This window comes from Limulus polyphemus, unplaced genomic scaffold (genome assembly GCF_000517525.1).
Source record: "Limulus polyphemus unplaced genomic scaffold, Limulus_polyphemus-2.1.2 Scaffold2190, whole genome shotgun sequence".
Classification (NCBI taxonomy): Eukaryota; Metazoa; Arthropoda; class Merostomata; order Xiphosura; family Limulidae; genus Limulus; species Limulus polyphemus.
Window position 1 is genome coordinate 128,248 of NW_013667800.1, and position 8,752 is coordinate 136,999.

An 8,752-nucleotide genomic window follows, 5' to 3' on the forward strand; every position below is an offset into this window, starting at 1 on the left:
AAGGCGGTAATTAATTCTTTATGTTATTGTCATTAAGTGGGTAATGAGTCACAAAACAATTAATCAAAACATTCCAGAGATGGAGGCGCCAAAAGTGTCTTTGCCCCTGGGTGCTGAGAACCCTTGCTACGCCACTGGTGACCAGGTCTTAAAGTGGGAAAATAATAAACAGAAAGTTAACATAAAATTTGGAGAAAATTAGAGATAAAATATATCTTTTTAAATCTGTATGATGTGCAAAATGCTTAGACTTGTGTTGGAATATATAAGGTAAGGATAAAGAAAGTTATTTATATCCTAGAGTGATTATGTTAATTATGTGATCTATACGACCATCGTGGTAAACATATGGTATTTCCAGGTTAAACTGATTTCCTCAAAGCACTAAGAAGGTAGACTCAATTTATAACGGGAGGATCGGCAGGATAAATTATGAAGTTGTAAAATGTTTGGTCCATTTTACAGCTACTTCCTCTCAGTGCCACTTATATATGGAAATCTGTTCTAGCATAAGATGATTTAGCAACGCCTTAGGTGGTTTAGATGGGAAGTCCATCCCAACTCTCTCTGAACTTGCTAAAGGGACCTCTAGCTTGTAGTGTCTTGGTAGCTGCCGAGGTAGGGATTGTTATATTCATCCGAATGGCTACTGAAATTGATGCCCCTTCATTGATGGCATTGACCTACACTGGTGGTGGAAGTGATGATGTTCATATGTCAGCTGGCTCACCTGAATTGCTATAGTGATAGCAATGATGACATCCTTCTACCTGATGATCAGAAAGTTAGCAATGACCAATGCCTTTTGGGGACTGTGTCCTGCCCTGACACTTCTGGAGTCTGAACAACCCTGAAAAAATCGAAGCTCCAGAAATATTTTCTTTAGTTTTAGTACATAGTGTAATTGTCAAAGGGGATCACATCTGCATCAATGTTTTTTATGCTGCAACCTCCAGTTGGACATCTCAAGAGTTAGTACTGTTTGTTCTTCAATGACACTGACTCAGCCTTACTGGTCTGGTCAGTTGTTGGGTCATGTTGACTGGTATGTCCTGTGGAGCCTTGAAGTATGTGTGAACTACCACTGTTAATTCGAGCTGCTTGGCCACAATAGCTTTTTAGGACCAACCTGATGATGGACACAGCAAATCCTCCCATGTATGATGCATCATCTAGCACCTTGCTACTTAACAAAGTATTTGAATTGCTGGTTCTCTAGCACCCGCCAAACCATCAGTCAAACCAAAGAGCCTTCCTTGTTTTGCTGTTTGGCAATATATGGGCAGTTCACCCACTAGTCACGCAACATACCACAAGAGAAGCTGTTATTTTGCCCCACTGACGTCCAGGTAGAGATATCATCAGTATATGCTGTGAACATGTAAACCATTAGAGGATCAAGATGGCTGTGCCCATGTACTAGAAACAAATGTGGTTGAATCACAGTGACAGGATGGCTAGTTAACCCTTGGAATGGCTTGAGCATACCATGAGGAAGGTACCTGAGTGGGATGTTCCATCTTAAGTGTATCTCCAGTATCTGCCACTGCAGGCTTCTTTCTCTTCTGTGACCATCTCACAGTTATCATTCCATATCTGATTGTGATGGAAACTGCCTCTGTTAAGGTTAGGATATACTTCTCACCAAACTGTGTCGTAGTGATTTGGCTGGTAGTCTTTTGATGAATTTGTGCAAAAGGATGTTTTCATGATCTGCCAAAGCCATTGCAGGATATGTCTTGCAATGCAGAGATTGTAAATCATTCAAGTAATAGCCCAGCATTTCAGTGGCACTCTTCTTTGGACCCTCAAACTCGGTCTTATGGAATGTGTAATTCCCCACCGAGCCAACTCATTACTCCTACTTGGCCACAATCCAATGCCTGATCCTAAAACCAGTACTTCCAAGCAGTCACCTGCTTCAAAAACTTCTGAAAATGGTCCAGATCTTCTTTTGCCGTACCACTGAACATTGGCAGTGAAATCTACTTGGCTTCACTGACAAGAACCTGTGGTTGTGGCCAAGGCCTCTCCCTTGTGGGTTCCTGGACATTGACTGGCTGAGATGCCACCATTATGGTGAATACAGTGAATTAGGTGTACTCAGGAACTGACACTCAGATAAATAGCTGATCTCTGGTCTAGGATGGCAAAGAAGCAAGTTTCTATTTGCAGCTAATCTAGTTCACTAGAAAACAACCAAAAAGGTTGCTCAAAGACAGAAGAAGGTGTAAATAATTGATGTTCCAGTGTGTAGATTGGGTCTGGTTTTGGTATGTGTCAACAACATGAAAAGTAATTTGGACCTAGCTGTACCAGTCTGTACCTCAGACTCCAGCAGACTGGTCCAATAACATACGAACTACAATGGATGCAAGGTATACAAAAGTGCATTGAATACGTCATTAAGCTCAGCCCATGCATCACAGATAAACATTTTGGACACTGGCTTGACTAGGAGTCTGAAGATGAAGCTGACAAGTCAGGGGAGGATGAGGATGTTATCTCAAGTCAAACTGACTTGCCTATCAAGGGAGAAATAAATAAACGTACTTATCTGTCTATCCATGATGAATTAGAAAAGGGGTCATTGGAGTTGGAGGCAAAACTAGCTTCAGAAGGTAATTAAAGAAACTTATTGAAGTAATTCATTTGGGAGTTGAAGGCAGTCTGCTATAAACTATTGGAGTGTTTGAAAATGTGTAACGTGTATGCAATATCTGCATATAAAGAAATATATGTGTGTTATTGCATGTGTATATAAACATTAAATGGGTGTTGTATAACAAAGATGAATCATTTACACGAAGAACACAACAGTATACAACGAGTTTGTGGAGACAAAATAGTTGATCTTGATGTGAATACTTGATGTTCATGAGCTAACTGTGATAACCGAACTGGAAGGTATTATTTGTTTCTCATAAAGAGTAATACAACGATATTTCAATAGGATCAGGTTGAAATATTCATGAGCGGATGAAATTATCAGTAGTAAATGATTTCAATTTAAATTCAGTATAAGGTACATTGTTAAAGCATGAATTTCCAGACTGTAAATGTTCTAGGAGGAGGTGGAAAGTAACACCAGTATGGTGAAAACTTTATAAATTGTGCCACAAACTAGTACTGAACTTTCAACTGCAGGAAAGTCCCTAACAAAAACAATGGAAGCATTGGTGAAGGCTTATGGTCAAAGGTATCAGATAGCATCACCCAACCTGAGTCAGCTTATGTGTGTGTGAGGGAACATGTTGCAATCTTGACTTCCATTTCTTCCTACTGGAATGGGGCACTGTTACGTCACAACCAGACAGAAGGAGGAAGGAGAACGCTGGGTCGTAGAGTATGTTTTTAGTTTCAGTCGTTCATCAGGGACAACAGAGAGCAGCATGGCTACAGGTAGTTTATCAATCAGAGAACCCAAGAAGCCTAAGGATTGGGAAGTTCTCAGGTTCTTTGGATACATGTATTAAAAGAATCATCAAGAGGTGATGGGAACATCAGATCCTGTAGTATTGAAGCATCAAATCCCCTTAAAAATAGTCTAGAAGATTTGAAAGAATTAATCAGAGAGCTAGTTATACAAGATGAATGATATAAGCCACGAGAAAATAACTGTTTTAAGTGCAACTTAAAGAGACGTATTATCAGGAACTATTGGCAAAGGCTTGTATGGAATAAAGATACCAGAAAAAAGTAACTGTCATGGATATTGGAACAAGTCCATTATAACCGAGACTGTACAAATCAACAGCTGTTATTAAAACAAAGAAACAAAGCCCAGCCAAAACAAAAGAACAACCAAAGAAAACAAAAATTAGTTGGATTAATGAAACGTAGTTCATATGGAAATACTCTGTCTATCCCTACACGACCTTACTGATCACTGTTTACGATCCGTGTGAGATATAGATTCCACCTCTGTCCTCAAAAGAAATGTAATCTATCCTTACTTTCAAAGATGCAAATTTGCATCCCCTATGGGTTGGCATTCTGTGCGGATGCACAGTTCGCACAACCCTTGATACGGCCCTATATCCTAAATAAGTAACTAGAAAAATCGTCCTCGAAGCCATGGGCATATTGATGGAAAACATTGCTTTATGCTGATTGACAGTGGTTTTACAGCCACAACTATTCAGCTCAATTTGTTAATGAAAAATGGAAATTGCCACTAGAAATGAAGAAAGAAGTTTGATTGTTGCGGACAATATGTTAAAACGAAGTTCCAGCAAAAGGAAAGTTACTCTGACTGTAGGGAAACTACTCTGAATCTCTTGATGTGTGAGTAATTGATATTGATGAAGAATGCATATTGGGAGCTGATTTCATACAGAGCCATGGACGTGAAGTTAAACTACCTTTAGATAGATTCACAAAATGTTTCACGATAAATGTTTGTCGTAATTTCTTTTTAAACATGACTTTTTACTCCTAATACTTTCACATTATAAACCTACACAATCAACTATCTGCGTCCTGTCCAATGCGGGGAATCGAAACCATTTTGAAATCCATAAACTTACCACTACCACTAGGGGACCGTTATAAAGGAAATAATTCCAACTAATTAAAAACTGTGGAAAAATTAAAAGATGATTATTTTATATTTAATATATAAAATCCATATTGTTCATAAAGTGTATAAACAGCTTTAATCAATATTTATTACTAAACTTTGTACGCAAACCTATAAAGTGCAGGTTAGCTTCATCTCACGTTTTATTTATTTCCACCAGAGGGTTATTTGTGGTTTAATTATTGTTTTAGTCTAGCATTTACGAGTGCATTCGTAAGAGAATTTCCGTTTTAAACTATATTGGTCATAAGTAGTGTAATTGGACCATCTTCGCTTGTGAGTATATTCGTCATATGATTAATTGAATTTTATGGTTTGAAGTATAATTTGTTTGTTTTAATGTGGGCTTTATAATTAATTTTATTCTTACTGACCAAACGTTTTCAAAACTGAAATCAGGCTAAACTGACCACTATTACTATTAGTATTACTAAGGGTGTGGTGTTTGTTGAAATTTGAAAATCGAAAAGTGTAATATTTCTTACGAATATTGACTTCCTTGGTTCGTACGTTTAAGATTATTAAGAAGTAGATCTGCGTTTTTTGTTTTTGTTTTTATTTATACTATAAACTTATAAATTATAACGTATTTTATTTTTTAACTTAAAAGTTAAATGATAAGTAATGTGTTTATGGTTAAGTTTACATAATTATTACAATTTACATTATAATGTAACACTCACAATAACTGAATTAGGACTCTTGAGGGATGGTAAAGGAAGGATTGTATCTGATGATTATGAGATGGCTGGGTTATTAAATTTAGATTTTTCTTCAGTCTTTGCTAACGAAGATTTAATTTTAAGTAGTATTCCACATGTTGAATAATAGTTGATAGATGGAAACAAGATGAATACATTAATTCTGAGCTTTTTAAGAAAAAATTGGGAAGTTTAAAAACAACAAGGCTCCTGGGCCAGATGCTGAGATAGTATTTCCCCAAGGACTTTGAAGAAGGTTAGGAACTGAATATGTAGGTCCTTGAAAAGTGAGCAGGTACCAGAAGATTAGAAGTTAGCTAATGTCACTCCTCTTTTCATCTTCAAGGGAGGTGATAAAATTGTCCCAGTAATTATAAGCCTATTAGTCGTACATCAATTGTGAAAAAAGTTTTGGAAAGTCTGATAAAAGATGCTTTGCAAAGCCATTTAACAAAGTTTAGAATTTTATTGGATAGTCAACATGGTTTCACTAACAGATAATCTTGCCTTACAAATCTTTTGATATTCTATTAAAATATTACTGGTTATGTAGATGAGGTTAAAGGTGTAGATTTGATGTATCTGGATTTTCAGGAAGTATTTGACAAGATGCCGCATAAAAGGGTTGTACAAAAAAAAAGTATAGATGTGGGGGATAAGTTATAAAATTGGCTAGAAGAGTGGTTGGATGGAAGAAAGCAGAAGGGTTGTAAACAAATGGAGTTCAGTCAAGTTGGAATAATGTTACAAGTGGAGTACCTCAGGGCTCAGTATTAGATCCTTTGATCTTTTTGACTTGCATCAGTGACATAAATTTGCAGATGATATTAAGGTCATTGGTGTTGTTAGCTATGAAGAGGATGCTGCTGATATACAAAATGATTTAGATCACTTAGTATGTTTGGCAAATAAATGGCAAATAGGATTTAATTATAATAAATGCAAGATAATGCTTGTGGGTTATCATAATTTGAATTATAAGTATAATTTGGATGGGAATAACCTTAACAGTGTCATGAAAGGAAGGGATCTTGGTATAATGGTTGATCAGTGTGCTGTTGCTATTGTTAGGACAAATAGGATTTTAGGTTGTATCTACAGAAATATTGAATAAGAGATTAAAGAGGTTATAATTTCATTATATAGGTCAATGGTTAGGCCACATTTGAAGTATTGTGTTCTCTCTTGTGCTCCTTACCTTAGAAAGGACAATGAATTGTTGGAAAGGGTTCAGAGAAGGGTTAATAGAATGATGCCTGGTATGTAGGGGTTGTCATATGAGGAGAGGTTGAACTCTTTCAAATTATTTTCTCTTCAAAAAAGAAGAGTTAGAGGGGATCTGATTGAGGTGTTTAAGATTGTAGAGGGAATTGAGAGTGTTGATGGACTAGGGGACACAAATATAAATTTTGGCAGGATAGGAGTCATCTTCAGCTAAGACAGTTTTATTTTTCTCACAGGGTGGTTAGTCTTTGGGTGTTCTGGAGGCAGTAAATTTAAATGAGTTTAAGAGAAAGCTTGATAAGTATATGAGTGATAAGGGCTGTCTTTAAGATTTTTTTTCATGTTTTAGTTTGGCTTAGAGGATGGAACAACTGAGATGGACCAATATGTCACATGTTGTCCCAAAACATTTTTATATTATATTGTATCAATGTTTTGACTAATTTACTTAATATCTCACAACTAACAGGATACCTTGTGATAAAGCATTCTTTGCCCACCATATAACTAGAGAATATTGCTGGATATTTTCTTAATTAGCCATTTGGAACCAATCAGAATGATAACTTTTTGTATTTTCTGGTAAAACACATTTCCCTTACAGGTCAAATTATCACTATGCCAGCTAAACATTCAGCAATACCAAAACTTAAGTCTAGCCTGATGAAGCTGTAATGCAAAAACATAGGTTGAAATAAGTTATTTTTCTTTATTACAGGAGAGAAAGAGCTGTTTTTTTTCTCATTATTGGCAAAATTAAATTTTGTAACACTAATAGATGTGCCACAGATAAGCAGAACAGTAATACTAGTAGTAGACCTACCTAGCTTGCCAGATTCTCAACAGCAACAAGCCATATTGGTTCTCAAAACTAGTTAAACAAGATACTCCCTAACCAACCAATGTTAAGCAATGCAGCTCTTAAAAAATGATAGTAACACAAAATAACCTACTGATAAAGTAACATTTTACAGATATTTTTTTAGCCTTTTTTCTATTGGAAGGCATGCATTGAGGGTAAAATGGACTGAATGTGTCATTTTAGTGCTATTTTTAGTTTTGTTAGCTATCATAGTGATACAAGTTTATATTTTTGTTTATTACTTTGTTAAAATGGCATGTGTATAATGCAGTTATGAAATTTCTCTAAGAAAAGTAAAATATGCATACTTGCTAGTACTGTCCTAAGACAACAACTATATTCACCATTTCCATTATATTAGAATGTCTACTTTGTTATTTTTAAAAAAATATATAATTTTAGCTTATATGTGTAATACATTCTTTTTCTGTAACTATTTATTTATTTTTATGGGACATAAAAATGTTTTGATTTGGAAACAAAATTTTTATTTAGAGGATTTGTGTTATTTGGCAATCCTTCCAGGAGCCAGGAGAATATATACGATTCTGGTATTCTCCCAGCAAATCTAGGAGGGTTGACACAACTAGTGTTGTTTATGAAGTATTGAAATGTAAAAATAAACTGAAATTATGTTCTTTCAAATATATTTAATTTTTATGTTGCCCAAAAGGTGCTGTTAAATTGGTATATGAAATAGAAGATAAGCTGTACTAAGATGTTTCAATGAATGACAACTTGTTTATCTGAAGCAAAAGGGTTAAAGTATAGTGATATGAATTGCATTTAGATGAAGTCTAAATCTCAAACATTGCTCTTTCTGTAATAAATGAAAAATAAACAAAATAATATGTCATATACATGTTTCAGAAGATATAAAACATGTATATGAAAATTTTTGATTTAGAGTTTGCCCTCCCCCCAGATAAGGAGCCCATGGTGCACACCTTTTGTGCCATTTGATAAATCTGCCTCTGGCTTCAGCAGAGACAAAACAGTATATTGTTGATGTGAGAGAAAGTGCAAGAACATTTATATTGAATTGAGAGGAACCATATCAAGTTGTTTTGCTTTAAAATTATTTGTAGCTATTCATTCAAACACTGAGTACTTTAATCAGTCTCTTTGAAACTGGGTAGTGCTATATTTAGTGTTCTGGCACTGCCAACTACTCTTAGGCTCACAAAAATGTTTAGTGAGGGGGTTTACTAGTGCAGTCTTTAAGCTCTTTTAATACCTTGGAAATTATATCTGGGCCAAAATGTTCTTTCACAACTTCAGGTCAAATATTGAGTTCATATACATCTATCATATTTCTCTCTAGTGTGTGTGTGTGTGTGTGTGTGTGTGTATATTATTTATATATATATATATACACTGAGT

General features: G+C 35.4%; 1 protein-coding gene across 2 annotated transcripts in view; it reads left to right on the forward strand.

The window, feature by feature from the left end:
- The first annotated feature begins 4,779 nt into the window (after positions 1 to 4,779).
- Positions 4,780 to 8,752, forward strand: part of LOC106466219 (putative inhibitor of apoptosis) — a 63,133-nt gene continuing 59,160 nt past the window's right edge. For both annotated transcript variants that reach the window (XM_022394184.1, XM_013926468.2), the window contains exon 1: positions 4,780 to 4,858. The gene's annotated coding sequence lies outside the window, so the exon portion shown is untranslated. The remainder of the gene's footprint in view (positions 4,859 to 8,752) is intronic.